This window comes from Crocodylus porosus, unplaced genomic scaffold (assembly GCF_001723895.1).
Source record: "Crocodylus porosus isolate Cpor-Errol unplaced genomic scaffold, CroPor_comp1, whole genome shotgun sequence".
Classification (NCBI taxonomy): Eukaryota; Metazoa; Chordata; order Crocodylia; family Crocodylidae; genus Crocodylus; species Crocodylus porosus.
The window spans coordinates 60,821,229-60,846,428 of NW_017728948.1; positions in this window are offsets into that span (position 1 = coordinate 60,821,229).

Below are 25,200 nucleotides of genomic sequence, written 5' to 3' on the forward strand. Positions count from 1 at the left end.
TGGTCCAGGTGTGGGGGGGCAGGCATTTTAATTAGAGTGGCTCCAAGAGCTGCTCTAATTCAAGTGCCCAGAGCATCTTGTGTATCAGCGTCTCTGTGCAGAAGAATGGTACCAGGGGGCGCTTTAAGTAGAGCGTATCAAATTAGCTTTTGTTAAAGTACCCCTGCCACCATTTTTCAGCATGGGGATGCTGATACATGAGATGCTGGGGTCTGCTGGAGCACACTAATTACCATGCTTCAGCAGACTCAGTTAATTAGTCTGCTCCTATATGCTGTAATTACAGTGCACCAAAGCAGACTCACTGAATGTGTATAGGTGTCCTTTGGCTGAAGGGTTTGCAGTGGTAGTAGCATTCCCTGCACTGCCCCACACCGTGATCCTGGCAGATGACGTCACTGCAGGGCTGTCAGTTGGAGCAGCATGGAGAATGCTGCCACCACTGTGATCCTTGTGAGGTATGGAGCTTGCAGCAGTGGCAGTAGAGAGAATGGTGCCCCCAGGGTGAGCCCCAGAGCCCATGTCGGCTGCAGGGCTTCCAGAGGGGGCAGTGTGGAGAATGTGTGGCACAGCAAAAGGTGCAATCATGTGGATCACACATAAATCCCATTTGGCTTTTACCTGAATGTGTAAAGGAGCCCCATGAATATTTCATAGCTGTTTAAATAACTTTTCACAACATTTATTTGCAAAAATGGCAATTATTATGTCTATCCCCTATGAAATCAATATGCATTTACCTGGATAATTAATTTGGAAAGAGGGAGGATCTGGTCCAACAAACCAATTAAACCAAGAAAGGGAAACATAAGCAATTTCTGGGAGAAATATCAGGTGGCAAGTTTAATTTTGTGAGACAGAAGCATGGCAAATGATAACTGAAGGTCTCAGTAACTTTGGAATCATTGCTTGTGAGAACTGTAAGTAAAGAAGCACTGTTCTGATTATTTTTAAAAATCACAAATAGGCTCTTTCTAAAGCAGTGGCCATATTAACCATTTTCCCCTTGAATCATTATTCTTTAGGTAATTCATGACAACTGAAACGTTGCATTTTTTTTAATGTTTTGTTCCTGTATATGCATTATGAAGTATGCTGAGACAATGATACAATATTGATCCTTGTTCAAAAATTTTATTTTTCTTTTAAATTATCTGCTATCTAGACTTTAGTCTCACGTACCATCTAGATATTTTATGACTCTACAACTTCAATTCCTGGGCAGAGAGGCTTCATTTTCTGGGTGGAATAAGTGTGATGTAGGGAGACAGAGAGAAGAGCCCTTCCTTTCTTCGTTAAAAGGCAAGAGAACAGCAGCTCCCACTATTCAGCTAGAGGTGAGGGAGGGGCAGAGGTGCAGAGGGGTGAGGAGATGGGATGTTTTTGTGAGAGGAGGTGTTACTGCCAAAAACCACCCAAAGATAAGACTGTTGAGGGAATTCCTATACACCAGGGGGTTTCAATGGGGGGTACTTCTGATGGCCTCAGGGGGTATTTGGCAGTAGCCATAACTGCCACCAGCACTTCCACCACTACCATGCTGCTTGCACACTTGTTGATTGACCATGGTGACCCTTCCCCCTACCACTCATATGGCCACCGGGGCACTTCTGCCTTCTCAACCATCTGCTGTGGGTACAATGACCCAAAAAGTTTGGAAACCTGAACACATGCTATACACCATCCTTTGAAAACATCATCATCACTGAGAGACAATTTTTCTTTGAGCTTACATCTGGTAGTCGAAAAGTAGACATCTTCATCTGATTATCTTCTACATTCAAGCATAAAATTGACCAGAAAGGCAGTTTCTTAGCTACTTATCTTGTACGGCCTGTTACCAAATATAATTGTTTTTAGATTTAGAACCATATTGTAAAAATGTGCGTTACAAAGGGATCCATACGCATTAATTATGAAAAGAAGTAAAAGATGAAACCATTTTCTGTTTTCTGGGAATAGGATATTGTGATTCTTCCTTATGACAGTTGCATGAATAAGACACTAGTCAGCCTATGCCTGGTAAGTTTGTGTATTATACTCTTTTAAAAAAATAAGAAGTAGGAAGCAAATCAAACTGTATTTGCATCAGTTTCATGCTGCCTAACTATAGAAGCATCTTATTAGGCAGGTAATAATTAGCGGTTAATCTTTATTCAGTGGTGACTGTCTTGTTGTTGCTTAATAGGTGCAGTGTTAATATGGTGTTTTAAAGACTTCTTTGTTATCTGAAAGACAGAAAAGGGCCATTTGTATATAACTATCATTTGTCTGAGTGAATTTTCAAGCCTTTGTCTTCCAAACTGAACAAGTAGCAATTTTCCTTGAGTAAACCCCTGCTGCTTTTTCTGCCTTTATTTTTAAATATGATTTTTCAATACAAGGTACTATTTTTTAAAACCTATAATAAACATATAAAAATATAGTCTTGACTCATCACTCAGGAAAAAAGATTCTGCAGTTCAGCTGTAGAAGAAAAAGAAAAAATATATTACAAGTTCAATGTTCTTGCAAAACCTGGAGATTCTTGTGGGATTAAAGGTATCCCTTTGAAAAAATGCTTGCAATTGCATACAGAAAAGTATTCTGTAATTAACACATAACCAAAATGTCAGGTTATGCTAATTATTAGCTTGAAAAAGACTGATAGTACTTGAAATATTGGTCTCTTATGAGGTCATCATGGAAGTTGGCAGAAATAACAAAGTACAATCACTACTAAGATTAGAAATCAAGAACAGAGAGATTCAGATCAGATTAGGAGGACACTTAAAGGTACATGTTGGCCAGAAATTATCTCATTTTTGGAAAAATTGATACATCATGTTGATTTAGTTCAGTGTCTATTGACCACACAAGATTGCTGCTCAGGGATTATGCTGAAAGCAATGGGGCACTGGAAAATAACTTGAAGTCACAAATTAAAAGGTAGCAGAAAAGATTATTAGAGGCCATGAAATCTGATGTTGACAGGCAGGGGTTAGGCAAACACTTACCAGCAAACTAACAGTAAAAATCAGACATGAAAGCTTTAGCTGCCATCTGTATAATCAGGAAGAATGAAATCTCTACTTGTCTTGTTTGTGTGACACTTGCCTTACCATGGGTTTATCAAAACACAGTTCAAGCCAATCTGTCCATCAAATCTAGAAAATTGAAAGCTGTTGGCAGGACTGATACGGGGGGAGTGGGGGGGAGGTGGTCTTTAGTGCTTCTTTTCAAGCTTCTTGGTCTACTCAGCGTTGCCTGAGTCACTTAACTGAAAGGAAATTATATACAGAGCTGAAAACCCCTGTCTGTTTTTCATAACAAACATACAGTTTGAACTAATTTTGTTGAGAATTTTAAGTGTCATTCTTTCATAACGTTCTGAAGTCATTTATCAAATTTCAGAGCAATTTTTTCAAACTATTCTCAGAAGATACCATATAATATGTAATAATTAGTGGTTTATCTTCTAAATAAAACTGCTGAAAACTCCTGTTGTATAACTACAATGAACCCATTGTAGGTGTGCAAGTATTTAATTGCCTGAATGATCCTTTAGATTCAGTTGTAAATCATCATATTGGTCCACTAGGGAGAAAAGGAGCATATGTCACTCTCTTGTCCCCTTACAAGGCCCACCTTCCTTGTCAAATTGTCTGTCAGAGTGGTGCAAGGGTGCGATACAAAGGGTAGAGGAGGAGAACTGCTTTTAAATGGCTGCTACTCCTCTTCACAGTAGGGCATAGCCTTGATTCTATGTCCCCAGAGCCCTGAAAAGTGCAGATGAGCCAGCACTTATGAAATAATCTATGCCAAATACAAAACTGGTACAAACTAGTTCCCAGTCTGGCCCATGCCCACACTCTCTTTACTCATTATAAGAGATACAGATGATACTTACTAAGAATAGAATATTAACCCTGATTTTCCAGGGTATAAAAAAAGTCTGAATCCTTTTCTTTTGGGATCTTACAGATGTTCAAAACCATTGTCCACTTTAAGTATCTGTGAAGTGACAGAGATAAGTGCTAACACTTTTCCCCAGAGTAATACTGTGTATATCTGGAAACTATCATACACTGACTGTACAAATTCCTGAGGCTAAAAACAGCCCACAGACACGCTTATTGTCTCACCTTAAGTACCTGTGAAATATCCAAATTAATACTTTACCTTGGAACAATCATGGCTAATTCGACTTAATGGCCATTTGAGTCTTGTGTATAAATGACTATCCTGTTTTGATGGAAATCAAATCTCCAGTTAATGAGCCCCAAATTAACACATTTATTTTTTTTTTAGCTGAAGGGTCTAAATAGATGTAACATTTCTCCCAGGTAAAAGCAGTTTTGTTGCAGGATGCTACAGATGCATAAACCACTGTTTAAGGGCTTTGTTTTCGATCTCTTGGTATAAATCCAAATATAAAGGAAGTAGGTGACTTGGAGGAAGTACAAGAAGGGGCAGGAAACAAGGAAGGCCTTCTATTTTTTCCTGAGAAAGTAGAGCAATTGGCCACTTACCTCAGGTGCCTGTACATGAATGAATGGAGCCTAGGAAAGAGCAGGATCAATTGAAAGCCCTTGCACAGTCATACAAAAATCTAGAACTCTTGGTTCCAAAATGATACTTTTTTTTAGACCAACTGAGAAATGGGGAAAAAATATACTTTTCTGCAAGCTTTTGTGCTCAAAGGCCCTTCATCAGGCTCTGAGAAGAGTATAGATGTTAAAAAGTCCCCATATGTAGGAAATAAACTTCATTTTTGGACCGAGGGAGCTAGAGATGGAAAGCTGTCCCTCTGGGTCCCTGCTTCCCTGCCTGCCATCTGACTTCTCCAGGGAAGGAATTCTACCTGATCTACACATGAAAGAGCAACTCAGCACAACTCCCAAAGACACCCTCATGGACCCAGAGGAACAGGCAGGAACAGGTGGAGCTTGGCCCCATGAGGAGTGTTGTGGGGACTGCCATGGGCCAGATGCCAGATGGGGGGAATGGACCTGCACTGCACTGCCTGGGTGAACACTGCTGTATATGCATCCTGCCCCACTGTCTCCCTCCCTCTACCCCTGGCCTGTTCCTGGGACCTAGTGTCTGAGCAGCCTTTAGACACATCCATCCATCCATCCCTGCACACTCACCATACAACCCACCAATACCACCTCTCCACACACACACACACACACACACACACAATATACAAGAATAAGTCTTTATTTGAGAAATTATGCAATTGCCTCTGCATACAAAACTAAAAACCCCCCATAAATCAGGACGAAAATATTTTTTGCAATAAAATTAAAATCCATTATAGTAGATAGTTGATTTTTAGTATATGATCACCAAAACTCAGTGGCCCATGAGAAGAAATAATTTCCCACCGTGGTATAAACTGTTCAGGAAGGGCAGATGGGGAGAAGAGGAGGACAAGTTGCTCTTTATGTAAAAGAGCCATACGATGCTCAGAGCTCTAGTATGAAACTGGAGATAGATCTGCGGAAAGTCTTTGGGCTAGGTTCAGAGGGGAGAGCACCAAGGGTGATGTCATTGTGGGTGTCTTCTATAGACCACCAGACCAGGAGGATTCGACTTTCTTCAAACAGACAGTAGAAATTTATGGATCAAAGGCCCTGGTTCTCATGGAAGACTTCCATGATCCTGACATTTGCTGACAGTAGTGCACAGGTTATCCAGGAAGTTTTTGGAGAGTACTAGAAACAACTTTCTGGTACAAGTGCTGGAGAGGCCAACCAGGGGCCGTGCTCTTATTGATCTGCTGCTCACAAACTGGGAAGAATTGGTGTGGAATTTAGAAGTGGATGGCAACTTGGGCAGCAGGGGCCACAAGATGACTGAATTAAGTATTCTGAGGAAAGGAAGGAAGGGGAGCAGCAGAGTAAGGACCCTGGCTTTCAGAAAAGGAGACTTGCTGAGGAAATGTATGGGCATTGCTCAACTTGCTCAGGAAATGTATGGGCATGATGCTCTGGAGACCAGTCAGAGGGGAAAAGGAGTCCAGGCGAGCTGCCTGTACTTTAAAGAAGCCTTACTAAGGCTACAGGAACAAACCATCCCAATGCACAGGAAGACTAGCAGTATGGCAGAAGATCTGCTTGGCTTAGCAGGAAACTCTCCAACGAGCTAAAACACAAAAAGAAAGATAACAAGAAGTGGAAAGTTGGACATTTGACAAAGGAGGAATACAAAAATATCTCGGGCATGCAGAGAATAAAGTCAGGAAGGCCAAAGTGAAATCTGAGTTGCAGCTAGGAAGGGACATGAAGGGTAACAAGAAGGGTTTCTACAAGAATGTCAGCAACAAGAGGATCAGGGAAAGTTTGGATCCCTTACTGATTGAGGGAGGCATCCTAGTGACAGGTGATGCAGAAAAGGCCAAAGAATTCAATGCCTTTTTCACCTCAGTCTTTTTAGCCAAGGTCAGCTACGAGACTGCTGCACCTGGCAGCACAGTTTGGGGAGGAGGTGGGCAGCCAACAATGGTAAAAGAACAGGTTAGGGACTATTTAGAAAAATTGGATGCATGTAAGTCCTTGGTGGGTTTAATGCAAGGTATATGAGGGTAGTGAGAGAGATGGCTGATGTGATTGCAGAGCCACTAGGTATTCTCTCTGAAAACTTATAGTGATTGGGAGAGACTGGAGAAGGTCAAATATAATGTCCATCTTTAAAGAAGAGAAGAAGGAAGGATCCACAGAACTACTGACCGGTTCACTCAACTCAGTCCCTGGAAAAATCACGCAGCAGGTCTTCAAGGAATCCATTTCTAAGCACTTGGAGGGGAAGAAGGGGATTAGGAACAGTCAGCATGGATTCACGAAGGGCAAGTCATGCCTGACCAGCCTAGTTGCTTTCTATGATGAGATGACTGGCTATGTGGATGCAGGCAGAGCAGTGGATGTGATAGAGCTTGACTTTGGCAAGGCTTTTGATCTGGTCTCCCACAAAAGTCTTGTGACAAAGCTAAAGAAGTATGGGTTGGATAAGTGGACTGTAAATTGGATACAAAACTGGCTGGATGGTCAGGCTTAACAGGTAGTAATCAATGACTTGATGTCCAGTTGGCAGCCAGTATCAAGTAGAGTGCTCCAGGGGTTGGTTGAGGCCAGTTTTGTTCAATATTTTCATCAACAATCTGGAAGATAGGATAGAGTGTACCCTCATGAAGTTTGTGGATGACATGAAACTGGGTGGAGTAGTAGATATACTGGAGGGTAGGGCTAGGAGGATAGGGGTAGGAGTCAGAGTGACCTAAACAAATTGAAGGATTGGACCAAAAGAAATCTCATGAAGTTCAATAAGGACAAGTGCAAAGCCCTGCACTTAGGATGGAAAAATCCCATGCAGCGGTACAGGCTGGGGAGTGACAGGCTAAGGAGCAGCTGTGCAGAAAAGGACCTGGGGTTACAATGGACAAAATGCTGAATATGAACCTGCAGTGTGCCCTTGTTGCGAAGAAAGCTAACAGCATACCAGACTGTGTTAGTGATAATGTTGCCTGCAGATTAAGGGAAGTGATTATGCCCACCTATTTGGCACTGCTAAGGCCACATCTGGAGTACTGTGTCCAGTTTTGGGTCCCCCACTACAGAAAGATGTGGACAAATTGGAAAGAATGGAAGGCAACAGAAATAGTTAGAGGGCTGGGAACATGACCTATGAGAAGCAGCTGTGGAAACTGGGCTTATTTATTCTGAAGAAGAGAAGAATGATGGGGGATTTAATAGCAGCCTTCAACTACCTGAACGGTAGTTACAAAAAGGATGGAACTACTGTTCTCAGTAGTGGCAAGTGGCAGGTAAAAGAACAAGCAACAACAGTCTCAAGTTGGAGCTGGGAAAGTTTGGGTTAGATATCGGTAGGGGGGAAACTCTTTCACTAGGAGGGTAGTAAAATACTGGAACAGGTTACCCAGAGAGGTTATGGAATCTCCATCCTTAGAGGTTTTTAAGACTCAGGAAGACAGAGTGTTAGCTGGGATGACATAGTTGGGGATGGTCCTATTTTAAGCAAGGGGTTGGATTAGATGACCTCCTGATGACCTTTGCAAGTGCAGCCCTAATTTCCTGTGGTTGCCTGACTTTAAGTACCTGTGAAGCATGTAAGTTGAAATGTACTAACACATTTTTGGGGGTAATCCTTTATACCTTGGTAAATCAATAGGGGTGGTATAAAGAGGATGTTGTAGCCTTCATGATCCAGAAATTAACTACATAGTTGGTTCAATAAAAGATATTGCCCTGCTTCTCAATTAATAGTAGCTCATTCAAGTTAATTGCCAGTCATTCCAGGGGCAAGCTTGTCAGGCTATGCACTCTCCCTCGCTACTGAGCAACAGGGCAGGGATATGTGTAAAGGGCTGGGCCCTCCTCTTTTGTCCTGGTTTTGACTCAGATTAATCAGGACCAACTCAAATGAGACCTCTGTTTGCAGCTTAAGCAGTTTTTTTCTCTCCTTCCTGGGAGCAATCCATGAATGGGGAGCAATAGCTTTTATTTCTTTAGTGATGTAGTGTTAAAACAGACAACTACGATTCCAAAAAATATTAGTTCCAAATGGACCTGAACAGATTGTGACACTTGGGGCAGCTTAGTTTTGTAATCAAATCTTGTGCTTAAATGACATCTTAGCATCGTGTAAATAATACTACTGACCCACAGGATTTCTCACATGATTAAGGTTTTATATGATCAGGTCCATATACATTTTATTAAAGTACTTTCAAGCTGTCCCATTTTCAGAGAAGCTGCAGAGACTAAAGTCCATGTGATTGCAACAATCTGCAGGACTGAGTTCTAATTAAAAAATCCTAAAAAATGTAGATACTTCTGGAGAAGATGGTAGTCTGATGAAAACCAATGTGAGGAGGAATAACTATCTGAAAAATAACAAGTAACCCTGTATGCATCTAAAGAGATTTGGGATATTTTTACATGAATAATACTGAGAAAAAGGTGTGATAATTCATAGGTTAAGATTCTAATCTTATATTCACTATAGCAATTAAAATATTATCTTGGCGTGCATTTAAAGCTTGGGTAGCCAATGAAATCAAAAGTGCCAATTTTGCTGGAGAACAGAATTATAATCCTATATAAGTCATTTTGTATGTGTATGAAACAACAGAATAAAAAAGGCACTGTAGAAGGGAGACCTGGGTCCTTCTCTTGCACTGTGCTCCCAGTGTTGTTTAGGTAATTTGTACTGAATAAAACACAGAATCTGTACTGGGGTAAATTAAAATCTGGGTAGGCTTTAGGCGTTCAAGTGCTGTTTAGATACATCATAAACGAAGTAATATCTAGCGTTAAGAATAGGTTTATACTGCAGTCAAATATAAGTGTGTAGTTTGTGTGGACATGTACCAATTCGTTCTAAACAAGCTAGGTCAGGTACAAACTAGGTCAGGATAGCCACAAGCATTAGCATTAGGCTCTGTGCAATTTCATTTCTTGTTTTCCTGTTGTAGCTAAACAGTTTAAACCCAGCTCAGGTGAGCTGCCATCATACCATGGGCTACAATGTTGGCATACATAAGTCTAAGAATAGAAAACACTGGGTGTGCATGTGCATATTAATGCAACATAATAAACTCCAGCACAGTTTGTGCCAGAGTTTCCTGCTCCTGGGTGCAGTGTTTACATGTGCACCTGGGACGTTGAGCAGCACGTTGAGCAAGGGTGGCACAGCCCCAGCTGGCAAGATGTCTGAAGGTCAGTCTGCAAGCCTGGGGCTGCTCCAATCTGGCTTATCATACTGCAGAGAGGCTGGCTAGGGCATGAGGGGGCTTCAGTATGGGGGCTGCATGTGTAGAGAATGAGACATTTACTGAGGTGCTAATTAATCAGCTCTGCAGTAAACAACTTGCTCACTGAGGGCCAAATCATGCCAAAGGTAGACAAAACAGTAACTCTGTTACTTCAAGTCATTGTCTACCTCAAGTCACATCTCTGCCTCCTTGACCCCAGTTTCATTGTGGACTTAAGTTTCTACTGTACAAATTAGTTGCAAATATTTGAAATGTGTGTGCTACCTGAAGATGAAATCTATTAAGCATTATTTTTAAACCTTTGGATATGTCATTTTTCAGTGTTAATCTCTTAAATATTTAACTGACTTATTTTGCTGAAGATGAGTATACATACAAGATTGATTTGCATCTTGAAATCATAAACCAAATTAAGCACGGCTGTACCATTCAAGGGGAAATTTTAAGTTTGTGCCTTATGGTTTTATTTTCTAACATGCAGTTTGCTTTGTTCTAGGGTTCCTCAGGCCAATACAGTACAAAGCTGGCTAATGGACTTTTCCTCACATTCCCCCTACTCCCTTTTCAGTCTTATGTGGATATAAGATCTTGGTGAGCCAGAAAGTCAGCCATGCTTATGATACCCCACACAGAACAGTTCATGTGATAATGGGGGAGCAGTGTAAATCAGGAAGAGCCTGCTTGTATAATTTAATATCTTTTTTGGTACTGTGGATATAGCCTACAGGTAATAACAATAGTGTAACTGAAGGACGGCAACTGGAGCAACAGCCCTTGGCATTGTCTTTGAGGAAGAGGGAGCATGCACAAAAGTGGCTGCTGCCACAGGAATAGTTGACCATAGTTGGCAGGGTGGCATCTGGCACTGTCCCATGCAACACAGCTGCTCCCAGAATAGAGATGCCCAGCTACACCTTTGGGTAATAGCTGCACCAAAGTAATTCAATCAGAGGAAGAGTCAGACAATTCTTTTATTGATACACTCACCTTCTAAAAAGCCATATACCACAGATGAAAGTAAGCATTTCTTTCCAACGATCTTATATATATATACAAACAAAGCTGTTAATAATGTCTATCATAGCACCTATTTTCAAGCCACACTATAGCTCCCATATCTTTGTTTCTCATTTTCCCTTCAGTAGATTCAAAATGTTAAGGTCTGAATGAACCACTAGATCAATCAGGCTGATATGTTATATGTTACAGGCCACAGACTTTCACCTCATTTTAAGTATGAATAAAGTATATATTTCAGAAAGGCATTTAGAAAAGGCAGAAAGTCTCGATTTAAAGATGTCAAGAGATGGAGAATCCATCACTTCTTTTGGTAGTTTTTTTAACAAATAATCACCTCGGGTATTGAAAAATTGTGTCTTGTTTCAAACAATTTCTGTACATGCTCTTTTTATTATGATTAGAAATGTATTGTTACAGGAATTATTTTACAGTGTATCAAATGCCTTACACACACACACACACACACACACACACACACATACACACCTATAATTATATATCTGCATCTATAAACACATACACACACACACCTGCGCGCGCACGCGCGCACACACACACATTGATATTACAGATGTACAATTCCTGGATGTTTTGACCAATTATACTATCCCGAAAAATAGTTTGGAAGTGGTGATGAACAGGGTGGGGGGATGTTTCTTGTTCCTAATGTGTAGTGTCATGTTTTATTAGGTATTGTATTTGGCAATATTGAATTGCTATAAAGGCATGCACTCTGGAGGCTGTTAAAGTTGTGTCAGCAAACTCAGCACTTCAATTCCAAAACATCAGTCTTCTGAGAAGTATAACTCAGCCATAAAAATCTGCTTCAGGCTCAAACTTCTGATATAAAGACTCAGCCCAGAACAGTTTTTATTTATTTTTACTGATTAAAAAAAAGCACCACCTGCTTGACATTTTGATTTTTTCAAATAATTTTTTATAACTTATAAGTGGAGCTAAAAATAACGTTTTCATATAGTGATCTGTGATCTGTGGTCAATAAAGCAGACATGAATTAAAATACTTCAAATAAAATATTTAGAAATGATAATAAGAGGTGCCATCTCAAATATTTACCATTTATTAACACTAAATCGGAGGAATGTTTTGGAGTAAGATTTAAAAAAAAAATAAAACGAATATTAATTTAAGAGTTTTGATGGTCTAACATGTATGTGTTTCTGATCATTTTTATCCCTTATGACAAGCAGATTCCTAGGCTGTGTTTGAGAGATTTTGCCATAGCCTAATGAAAATTATTGTGCAATTTAGAATAATTAACTGTATTCATCAGGACAGATAATGGAAACATTACAAAGAAAAGACCCAAAACTTTGATCGTTGTACACTTAAGATTCCCATCCTCTTCAGTAGATTTGAGTGGATTTAGAATGTACCATTTGATCCTAATTATCTAGATCCATGCCATGTCATTGACAATTAAACTGAGTAGTAATAAGGGTCAGATTTTGCCTCAGTTACTCATCTTGACTATAATTTACTCATTGAGAAAAGTGCTGTTCTGCTTGAGTGGCCCCTCATTAATTCCTTAGCTACTTGCATTTTACTCAATGCTCTCAGTATTAGTATGGATTAATATTATACAATGTCCAGTATAACTCTTCTTTAATTAGTGTCCCATTATGTTAAACTGCTTCAAGAACTATTTTTTCCCACAAAGCAATTCCAATCTTTCCATAATACATTTTAAAAAAATACTTCCTAAGTACTCCAACCTGGCTGGCTCTACTACAGGTTTTCAGCTTAGACTTTTAATAGTTTAGTAATAATAAAAAGATAGAGGAAAAACCATGGTGGGGCTCTTGGTAGCATTCAGTAGTACGAGTTTGTGTTCTCCAGCTCTTCCTTTCTCTAGACTGTAATAGCTGAACTGAGCTGTACAATGAAGAACAAACGTACTGGGCTAATGGCAATAAACTTGCAAGAAGCAAGGGACTCGTTCACTGGAGTTCAACAGAAATTTTAACAGTTCGTTGCAGCTCTAATTAGGACCCTTGTTGTGAATAAATAAATTTCAGATGGGTTTTCCAAACGAAGTGATTAAACTGAAAGTAATATCCTTCCACTTTTAGAAGGGAAAAAAAAACAAGTCTTCGTATTTCTCTGAACTTCATTTCATGCTTTCAGACACTGACAGACACAGCTGAGATACTGCACACTGTTTATAATGAGGCAGTAGTGGCAACAATCCAGGCAACACTTTTGTTTCTTCTCTAGCTGGAATTATTTATTTGTAATATAAGCTATATTTTATTATATAGTCAATGAAAAATTTTAACAATATCTAGTGATGATATGCATTAGAATATGAACTGTTTATTTAAATTACTTAAAATTTAAATGATAATAAACTATTATTTATTAAGAATTAATCTTATTTTTTGTTTTTCTTCAGAGGAACACTGTATGGGAACTATATTTGAATAACATATAATATTATCAATAAATAAAAAAAAACTTTCTTCAGCTGAATAGTTAGTATGGGTTCCCCTCCGTAACTAACATGTATGACTAAATGCAAACTGAGGTGTGACACATGTATTTGTGCATAAAGTAGCTGTTTTTTCACATAGGCAGGAATATTTAATTATTTTAATAATCTCAGAACCTAACGAAAACTCATATTTCATAAGTTTTGGCAAATTAGAGGTCCATGGCTAAAATGAACCAGACTGTCTGGAATATCTCTATAGTTCCCAAAGCTACCTTTCCCCCCAGCTCTTTTTTTTGCTTTTGCATTTCATATTTTTAATGTATTTTGAAATCTTTTGGGGGTATTCTCTTTTTCAGTTACTACTTCATACAGGCAAAACTCACACTGAAGTAATAGTGTTGCCTATACACTATTGCTACAGATAGGGTTAAGAAGGTGTGGGTCATTAAGACTCATCATAATGGTTCACAGTAATGAGACTATAGAATGTCATGTAAGGCTTTATAATTTCAAAACTAGGGTTAACAGTCTTATGTACTTTGTCATTGAAGGCCGTACTGTCAGGTTGTATCTTGCACGTTAATGATGACACTATTATATGCCCAAAATGCAAATTTAGTTGTGGGGAGGGCGGGAAGGAAGGGGGAGAAAAAGGAGGGGAAGAATTTTGATTACACTAATATCTGAGTCTCCATTTCTGCTCTGATAATTGAGGGAACAAACTGAGACAGGTCTGTTCCTATAACTCCATGCACTTTACACCATGCTTGTGTAGCTATGTTACTTGGTGCATTCAAACAGCACAGTAACCTATAGTAACCAACTGTACCATTACCTACTCACCTACATTAAAGTACAAATGTAACAACACAGCCTGCAGCCAACATATACACCTAAAGCAATATAGTGTATGAGGGCCATATGTAGACAAAACGAGAAGCATATGTGCATGACACTTTAAAGCAGGCCAAATGCTTCTGCACCACTTTAATGGTGTTGGTATTTGAGCATTAATTCCAGCCATTGTAGGAAATTCAGTGGCATAATGCGACTTAAATGACTTGGGGTGCAACAAACTAAAACTCTTTCAAGTAACTCCATGGCTGTGCAGGAAGCCCTGCAGGCAGCCTGATAGCAATCCGGGAAATCAGCTCCACCCAAGAAAAGTGGCCAGACCGATGATCCCTCCCCCTCACCCCCCAGAGCCTGCCTGATCTGCGTGGGGGCCCAGTGCTTCCCTCCATGGTTTCAGTGCCCCCAGAGACTGCCCGGCTCTGCCCTCCAGCAGCTCATCCTCCCTTCCCTGCTGGAGAACTTGGTAAGTCAGTGGGGTGTGTGCATAACATGGGGGTTTAACCAGCCTTAAATTGAAGCAGTGTTTTTTGAAACCCACTGCTTCAATTTAGGGCCCCCGTATTGCCTACATACACCCATAGTTGCTCTTATCCCTTTACTGTCTTGGGCCATAAACAGATGTGCTGTTTGAAGCACTCCAAGTGTCTCTGAGACATGCTAAACATCCAGGGAATAGGTGTTCATGACCAAAGCATCACTTAGAAATCATCCCCCAGAAAGAGAAAAAACACCTTTAAAACACTTCTTTTTAAGTGCTTCCTGAAAACTCTGCATATTCCAATAGTCCTCTGCCCTCACTCACCCCTCACCCCACTAGGGTGGGGAGGAAAGCAGGGTAAACAGCCAATGAGTTGTCCTCAGGGAATTTCAGAAGCAAAAAGCAAGTGCCATGCAGGGATTCCTGCTCCCCAGACCTGTGGACTGAATGAATGCTAAGAGAGAAAGCATTAATTTAACATGTACAGAAAGCAAATTTGGAACCTACTATACCATCTCCAAATATTTAGTTCAATATAAAACTGTACTTATGGTCCATGTACTGTATTTACTTGATTGTAACACAAGTTTTTTCCCCTCCTAATCAGCATGGCCTGGTAGGCAAAGCGGGATAAAGCTCTGTATCTTATATTTGAATATGAGGAAACCTCATTAAATACATGGTTTATCATTAAACTGCTGCTAAAAGCAGTATGTGGAGAGCAATGGAAACTTACTATGAAGTTGATTAAATGCAGCCAACACTGAGCATGCATATAAAACAAGTAGCCCATATTGGGCAAACATACTGATGGGAACAGGGAACAGATGCATACATATGACTCCTTTTAAATAAAAAAAAGGCAAGTGTTTCCCTAGGAGGAAACGAGCTCTGGGCCTAGAAACATTGCAACACCAGGCCAACATTTGGGGAGGCCAGAACAAGTCCCCAAACCCTGCCCTAGTAGCAAAACTGCTGATGGGGACTTTTTCCTTTTTTTTAAGGAATTTTTTTTGTATTCAGTGAGTCATTCAAGAACCAAACGTGGCCCTATTACCAGTAAACACCCTTCAGCCCTGTCTCAGACTTCAGATGCTTCCAAATCCTTATGAGACTCTCATAGGCAGTCCTATCCACAAGCAGACAAGGCTGCAACCCTCCACAACACAGTGCCATTTTAATTGCATTACCACAATCAGGGTAATTCCCCTGCCACATGGCTGGAAACTGCTGATGGGAACCTACCACAAAGATATACTTGTACAGTCCATCCAAATAAAGTACATAGTAGTGCCCATTGTGCTCAGTCCCCCTCAATGGTGATTTTTTTTAAGCATGGTGAGCCACTATACTGCATACATTTTGACTTCCTTTTCACTCCCACAGCTGAGCCTGACCTTGTCCCAGGGGTTATTTGTTTTGTGTACCCTAATAGCAGTACACATATAGATATGGAGATTTACTGCAGAACTAAATAGGCAGGTCCATTGTAAATAACTCGTGTCAATTCACCCTCTGTTTTTAAATTTGTCCTTAATTCCATGCAGTAAGAGAGAGCAAGCTTTAATAGTAATGGCAGGAGAAAGGAGCTGCAGGGAGGAAAAGTTGGGAGGCTGGGGGGCACAGGGTAATGGGGGCACCTGACCCCTCAGATTTATTTTCCCTGCTGTAGTAGTGGGAAGGGAACAAATTCAAGGCAAATCTCCAATACGTAGATCCTGTGTCTGGAAAATTATAACAAATATTAATAATAAATACAAATTATAACATTTTCCATATATAGAATCTAATTATTGGGGGGTCATCTTATAGTCAGGGTTGACTTATATTTGAGTAAACACAGTAATTATGTTTTTCACAAAATAAGCCCAAATATTTAAAAAGCAAGAACCCTTAGTCCCTCAGCTGGTTTCTATATTTATTATGGTTTACTGATGAACTTGAGAAGGCAGAATGGCAGAGTTGTAGCCTGTGGAACTTACATATAAGTACATAGGGACTGTTCCTAAGAAGGAACATTTCACTGAGCTCATGTGTTGGGTATAGCCAAAGGCACATAGATTTATTTAAAAAAACCCAAACCCTTGTATTTTAATATGATGCTTCAGGTCAGAATTTTTCAGATAAATTAAGATCCTGCAAGCATATGAGAAAACATGGATGCATGAATTTTCAGCAGGAGGCCATGCCTTCTGAAATGGCATATAGAATTTCACATTATGGATCAACAGGTAGACATGTCATTCAAGATTGTTCAATTTATTGTCTATTATTGTCATGGGTCTTGGCAGCATATGAATTTACTACCCTGTAGGGACTAGACTTATCTAAGAATACAACATATGTGATGTGAAAGCAGTTATCCATTCTAGTTTTAAATGACATTTAATAAAGTAATGCTTCTAAGAATCCTCACATAAACATGTTGTGATAGGCTTATACTGAGAAATATTTTGATTGCCTGAAACAGAAGAAAACATGCTGTAGCTCTCTGTCTTTCTCTTCCCTCCACCATGCTGAATAGTTTGCAAGATTGTACCAAGACCTTCCTGAATGAACAGAGAGAAGGCACAAGGAAACAAAAGTCAGATGCTTCTATGTCACAGTAATAAATACAGTACAATGTAAGAAGACAAATAGACTCTCCTGCTCCCTTACACTATTTTTCTATCCTTGGTTTTAGGAGCGTGAAATATTGAAGACTGCCATAAATGGAACTCTCTAAAGTGAGTGGAGAATATTCAAGAATGGCATCAGATCAGGCTCCTCACCCTACACTAACCAGCTAAGCTGTTCCATGTGACCCTGTAAATGAACCCAACACATCATTTTCTCTTCCTTTGTATTCCACATGGCATAACTTTTCGCCTCATCTGGGATAACTGAACTAACTCCTAGTGTACTGGTTCATCTCCATGATACCCCTTCTAGTTGGTTTCATCCTACAGGCAAAATTTAGCCAATTGTTACTTTCATAAAAATTAAAACATGTAGATTAAAGTTAATCAAAAGCAAAAACAAGAAAATTGGATCAAACGATTCCTCTGATTTCACTGCAAAATAACCAATATGTCCAATATCTGCCATATTTCTTAGTTATATACATATATACTTAAGGGACTTGTAAGTGGAACATGACTTCAATATTATTGAAGTCATTTTATTATTCCTATATTATGTTAGCAGTAAAACTTTATTTTACACATAAATATATGATTAAATATTCATTCTAATAGCTCTGATCAAAATACATGGATGTACATTCTAGTTAGGAATTTGTCCATATTGCAATGTAGCCAGTAGTCATTCCCACAGTGACATCAAAGGCCCATAAAAGTTTATGGATAAAACCTTTTGTATATTATGAAAATGTAACAAAACATGTGACTTTGTTTGAATCAAGTGTGAGAAATGAGGAAAGGTGTAGTCTTTCTTGTGAGCTAATCAGGATAAAATGTTTCTATTCCTATGCATAATTATTTCTAATGCATGAAGATTACTAATGGTTTTATTATTTTATCCAATACACTACATTAAAAAAATATTTGATTCATCACTTACATGATACATAATTAATTGAATGTAATAGACCAAAATGATTCCTATGTTAATTCTTTGAGACCAATGGCATGGGACCAAGAATAAATACAAAAAATTAGGATAATAAGAGCCTTTCTGGTTTGCTGAGTTCAGTCCTTTGTTAGTGCAAGCACCTATGAATAATACCTTTCACAAACTTATCACGTTTTATCATAAATGCAGTTTGGATGTCCTCACTACTTCTATTTGGAAGACTGTTCCTGAGTCTCACTCCTCTGATGAATAGAAACCTTCTAGTTTCCAGTCTAAACTTATTAATGGAGAGCTTATACCCATTTGTTCTTATGCCAGCCGTGTCCTCTAGCTTAAGTGGGTCTTCTCTTTTCTTTTTATCTCAGTGATGTATTTATAGCAAGCAATCAGAACCTTGCTTAGCAATCATTTTGCTAAGATAAATAGGTCAGAATATTTTACCTTCTTCTTGGGAGGAAGGGAAGGGAAGAATCTCATGCTCAGGAAGGAGTTTTGCCCTGATGCCCCATGCTACTTCAAAACTATCTGAACTACTTTCATTTCATCACAAAATACCTGGTTTACCAAAGACTGTAGTAATACAATATATACCCCAGGCTAGCAAATATGGATCAAACGAGGACTCCCTAAAAAAAGAAAGAGGAGGGGGAAGGCAGGGGAATTGAACTGCATCTAGTGCTCTCACTTATTCCTTGAACTCTGATTAAGATTAATCTAGCAGCAGGATGCATTGTACCCCCTCCTGACTGTTTAAAATAAGTGCCACTAAATCAGACTAATGCTGATGCTGTTGCTCAGCAGGTGCTAATATAACCCAGATGCAGTGGGAGTCCTCCTATGTCCATTTGTTCTGGATTGAACTTAATTGCAAAATTAATTTTTTCCTATCAGATAAACTTGTTTTACAAGCTAGCCATGAAATGTTAAGCCTGATGGATGTTACATGCAACCTAAATGATTATGAAAAGCTTTTGGCTTTGCTGAGCACTAATAATTCCAAAGAGACCAACACTGCAGAAGTGAAAAAGCAAAAAACATCCAGGGAATGAAGACCGAAGCATAGACCTGGTAAGAACAGGATAAGATCACCCTGGAAAGAACTCTATTGTAGAAGCCCCCCACCCCGCAAAAAATATTTGAGATATAGGATACTTTCCTGAAATTATCTAAATAAATGATAGTATACATATTTATTTATACTTCCCTTCTCTCTGTTCACTCCTCCCCACTTTCATCTATTTCTTCTTTGCTCACATGGGAAATTACTGCTTTCCTGGTAGAAACTAGAAGTGTATGAATGTTCATTTAGTTTCCTCCACAGGAAACTTGCTTTCCTCAGGAGAAAAGTCTTCCAGGTGCCAATCTGGAAGAATTCTCTTGCTCTAAACTGAATGCTTGCATGCTCTTCTCCCAGGCTAGGGACAGAAATTACATGTAAACCTGTATAAGTGATTGGAAACTGGTTCAAATCTCTAATACAACAGAAGTTCTGTGCACATAAACAGCTTCAAAATGGCCAAAACCAGATAAACCTGGATGGATGCAGTATCAAACTTAACTTATATAGTTAAATTGATTACTTCAACTTCTGTCCTAGATTGCTGTCTAGTCCAGGAAGGAAGGGGTGGGAACAGGAATCTTTGTCACTTTCCCAGACTGCAGACTGCCAAGTGGGCAGTGATTGCAGGGCTGAGAACTGGGCTCAGGAAGGCTGTCCCAAACCCCAAGTCTTGGTCCTGCCAGCTCTTAAATCCCGGCCCCCACTATTTCATCACTAGCCTATTATTTCTTTCAGTAACTCTACCTAAAATAGGAATAAGATAGAATAAGACCTAATGCTTTTGGACTCTTCTACATCAGTATTATTAGTCTCTGAAAGGTATAAGACAAATAACTGATTAACTATTAATATTGTACATAATTCTAAATATAATGTAAATATAAGGTCAAATTGCAAGTGATTAATATATAAGGAGGTGTTTGTATGTAGTTTGCTCTTCTTTTTAATTTCAAGAAGAAAGAATATTCATTACATTTCCAAAATTTTTAAAAAAAGTAAGTTATCTTATTAAAGAAATATATCAGGTTATATGGAACAATCTTTAATGGTAAGTCTATATTTCATTTTCTCCTGTTATCCATTTACCTTCATGTATTAAAATATTCCTTCCATAAAAAAATTGTTTTAAAGATTTGCATACTATTGAGGTCACACTAACAGACCTATAGTTTCCCAGATTTTTTTCCTATTCTGAAATATAGGTATCACATTTTCTATTCTGTAATAATAGTGTACCACCCATGATTTCATTAATTAATGATCCTTGCTACCTGGTCTGCCTCTTCAGAATTGAGGGGCGGAAATTTGATGGACACGCATCTCCAAGAGTTTAATGTGATCAAGTCAGGGAAATCCAATAATTCCACCCCTCATTTTTCCTTAGTTTCTCAGATATGGTAATTTTCCATTTTTAAAATATATATCCCCATCAGTAATCCTTCCCTTTGCTCCCATATCACTATGAGTAGTGAAAACTAAAGCAAAGTACAGGCAGTTGTCAACTTACAATGTTTCAAGTTACGTTTCACAATTAAAACATTTATATATTGACACCCTGTTTCAACTTTCTGATGTCAGTTTCAACTTTACAACACTTGATCTGATGATAAGATATGCCAGCAAGCAAGTTTGCTCTGTCACCCATCTCCCTGGAGAACATCTGTCCCATCTTCCTTGGACTCTTTCTTTAAGAAAGCAGACAAGACACCAGAAAGACCTGCAGCCAAGACTCCTGAGAAGACTCCAGCCAAGAACCCTTCAAAAAGTCCAACCAGGAGCCCTTCAAAACACCCAGCAAAGTCTCCTCAAAGAAGTCCTTCCAAATCAATATGATTGCTATTTACAATAAAAATACATTAATGTAGCTATATTACTTATCTATAACTGATTGAATACAAAATTCTGGGTTATTTTTGGTAAAAATAGGGTATTGGGCCTTGGTTCAGGAACCAATACCCCATTTATAACATTGTTTCCTATGGGAAAATTGGTTCTGAGTTACAACGCTTTGACTTAAGACATGGTTTTCAGGAACCAATTGTATTGTAAGTTTGAGGACTGCCTGTATTCGTTTTTTTTCCCAGTCAGATGTAGACTCCCTTTCATCGCTAACTGTCCCCCCTGCAAAATAGCCCATTTCTTCAGTCCTTGTTCTCTTTTTAGTTATATGACAAAAGAACTGTTGATATTTGTTTTAATTTCCTTTGAAAGCCCTGCCTCAGTCTGACTTGGAAATACTCACCTTAACCCTCCACTGTGGGTAGTGGCTGCACTACCTCAGATTGCTAATGTGGAAACTGCCCACTGCCTGTGTGAATGATGAAAACAATATAACATAGCCAACATTTGGAGATGTTATATAAACACCTGCAAACACACCTGAGACTAGGACCTTGAAAGTGGTGCTGGGCATGGCTTGTGCAGTCCAGATTACCTAATTACTCAGCAGATAGGTGTCTAGAGATAGCCAATAACAAAATGTGAGGCCAGAGTGTGTTTGATCTCCCATTCCTTCTCAGAATTTTGGCATCTGATTTAGTCCTTCTAAAGGGGAATAATGTACCAAGAAGCAATACTGAGTTCATATAAACTGGACAGAACCCTTGAGCACTACTACCATCTAGGGGTGTGTGAAGTGGGCCCTATTTGATTTGGATTCAGCCAAATCAGGGAAAGTGATTCAATTCATGTCGGCTGAATCCAGATCTAAAGATTCAATGCTGATTCAGAGAATCAGCCATTTGGACATAGACACAGCTTTAAATGTTTTTTCTACATACCTCAAGATACCAGTGTGGCTCATGAATTCTGCAATGCTGGGGCGTATGGAGCATCCCATAGGAGTGGGTGGAGGGGCTTCATATGCATGTTGGCAAACCCAGAAGTGGACTGGAAGTACTTCCAGGTCTGCTGGGGAGCGTGCTGGTGGGGCTCCCCATGCCTCCCTTGCTTGGCAATTGGCCACCGGGGACCCTGGACTCCCACCCAGACCCAGGAGGCATCAGTCACTGAGACGGGGGGGCGTGGGGGTACCCCCAGCATGCTCCCTGGCAGACCCAGAAGTGCTTCTGGTCCACTTCTGGGTCTGCTGCAGAGCATGCTGGAGAGCCCCCTGTGCTTCTGCGGGACACTCCATGTGCCCCAGCATCACAGCACTCTCAAGTCACCTGTTATCTAGAGATACATAGAAAAAAACATATAAAGCTGTGTCTATGTCCAAACCTCCAAATGTTTCCAAATCTCCCAAACTGATTCATAGGTTTCCAATTTGATTCAAAGAGATTAAAGTGTCCTCTGATTCAATTTGGATTTGGAGATTCAGCCACCAAATTGGGCCACATCTCTGCCAAAATGAATCGGGACCAAAGCTTCACACAGCCTTACTACCCTCCTTCTGCCCTGAGCCTCAAACCCAAGCTCCAGCTTCCTAGATATCATTACCCTGAGGAGATTCAGACCTACAATCACCCACTTCCCTCTTCAGAGGGGAGAGGGTAAGGGATCCACCCCTGCCAATAGGGTTATGCATTTCTTTCTAATTCATCAGTGACTCTCTAATGTGAACTGAATAAACAGTTTTAGTTCCTTGGACTGTTCATGTGAAGGTTTGTAGCTTAGTGAATCAGGCACTCCCTAGGAGGGGATAGTTAAAAGCTCTGGGCTGTGTGGTCAGGACTATTCATGTACTTTGTATTCAGTGCTTTTAATCCTGTTCCAGTTAAGGCCCTTCCCAGCTTCTGATTCCTATCACAACTCCTTGCTTCAGGCATAGAGCACAACCTTTTATCTCTGGATCTGCTGTGGAAACAGGTCTATTGATTCTTCTTCATAATGATCTGCTTCATCCTGGAGTAAGCACCAGTCTCTAATTTAGCTCTTCCCTGTGTTTGCTAGTTGTTTTGCCTTCTGTTCTCTCTTGTAATCCTTTGTATAGCATACTCATGATCCCTTGGTCTCCGTCATTTCCATTATGGAATCCCTTTTATACTGAAATAAGCTTTCCTTCTCTTCTTCAGTCACTCATCTTTTGCCTGTTGCTCCTTTCCATTCTTTAGGGCAACAAATATGCTCCTTTTCCCTGTTCCTCCTCCACTAATTGGTCCTTTCCTCTGCTTTGTCTCTGTGATCTGTTTTTCTAATGTGTTACCAGGTTTTTAAACAATCTGCTCTCTGAGACCTCTTGCTTGCCTGAAAATCTTATTCATCACCCATATCCTGTCTTAAATCCCTACCTGAACATTTGTCTTATCTTCTTTTGCATTTCTAGTCCTCAGATTTTCTCTTCCATGAAAACAGACAGATATGTATTTATAAATACATAGCTGTTTGTAACAGGGGGACATTCTTGGGGTCTTTCTACCAATGGCCCACCCGCCTGTTTCTGAGCCAACTGCCTGCCTTCTTTCCTGCTGCACCCTGATGATATATAATTATGATATTAATTAGGAGGGAGGCTGCTCATTTCTTGCCCCGATGCCAGGGGCATTATCTGTGGCTCCGTTCCTCCCCTACACAACAGCCCAAGCCTCGCAGATGGCATCCACAGTTCTTATCATCACCGGCTCCACACTGCGCCCCAGAATCCTTCAATTCAGACCCCCAACTAGATTCCCTTCAATCAAGCAGCCTCTTCTGCCCTCATTCTGGGCTGCCTAGCCCCCTGAATTGTTCCCCCTCTCGGGTGTGGTCCCCCCGGGACCTTTGGCCACACAGGCCCTGGCCTCACCTCCAAAGTCAGTCAGAAACCATTGGCCCTTAGCTCTGGGTGTCCCTCATTGTGGGCCCCTGGCCCTTTTGACCGTTCTGGTCCTGGCCCCAACATTTACAAGTCAAGGATTTTCAAGTCAGGTCTATAAGCTTCTAGCCCCCTCTTTAACTTGAGTCCACCTTCTTGGCCCTTCTATGGGGTAACCCACTCAGTTGTGGGAGCTGGGGTTATTAAGGCACCCTGACCCTACTTTCACCAGGGTGGTAACTGGCCTGGTATTTCCTGGGGACTCCCACACCACTGAGAGCCCCGCCAGGCCACCCATGCCCAGCAGGGTGCAGTTTTAGGTCATGCCCAGGACCAGGAGCCTCCAAACCATCCCCTACAGCCCTTAGCTCTGGGATGCTGCATTCTGGCTTACAGACAGGTGATGTTTCTGCCTGGACTGCCAGCAGAAAACTGTTCTGATTATACAGGCATCCCAAGATCTAAAATGGCTGCTGCAATCAAGCATCTGCTGGCTGCTTGGCTCAACACTTAAAGTGGCAGGCACCAACAGTGCCCTGCCACACTGCTGTTAAATAGCAAAGAATATATATATTCCATAGCCAAAAGCAACCACTATAGGTGGTGACAGATGGAGATGAAAAACTGTTTTTTGCCACAGCCATGTAATTGTTTACAGTGGACAAATCAACCAGGAATTGCCACTGCCCCGGTGTGAGGCAGCCACTCCAGCCACGCAGCTAAATTCTTATGCTTCTCTCCTATAGCACTATCATGCTATCATCTATGTATGTCCTGTCTTCCTCAGGGTAATTTTAGTATTCCCTTAATAGTCACCAGTGGTTTGGCTATAAGTGCCCAGCCTTAAAGTGGAAAATGAAAAAAAAAATTTCCTTCTACAAACTCTGCTGCTTACTTCCCTATGCTATCACATCACATTAAGGCTCAGCAATTACCCATTGATTGGCAATGATCAAAAGCTGTGAGACAGTCACTTAGAATGTCTTGAGCTCATTCATAACGCACATTGCCCAAATAGACCCTGAAAACTACGAACTGCACTTTATAACCTCAGCCTGATGTATTCATTATTCATTGTGCTTGTCAATGAACAGACAACCCAGATAAACCACATTGCCTCTCACACCAAAGCTGAAATGCTTTCATGGTCTGGTAGTACTTCTCAACTAGTTACAAACAATGACTATTGTCAGAGGGGTTATTGCTTACATTCTCCTTTTCATACATATCCTTAGTTATTTACTAG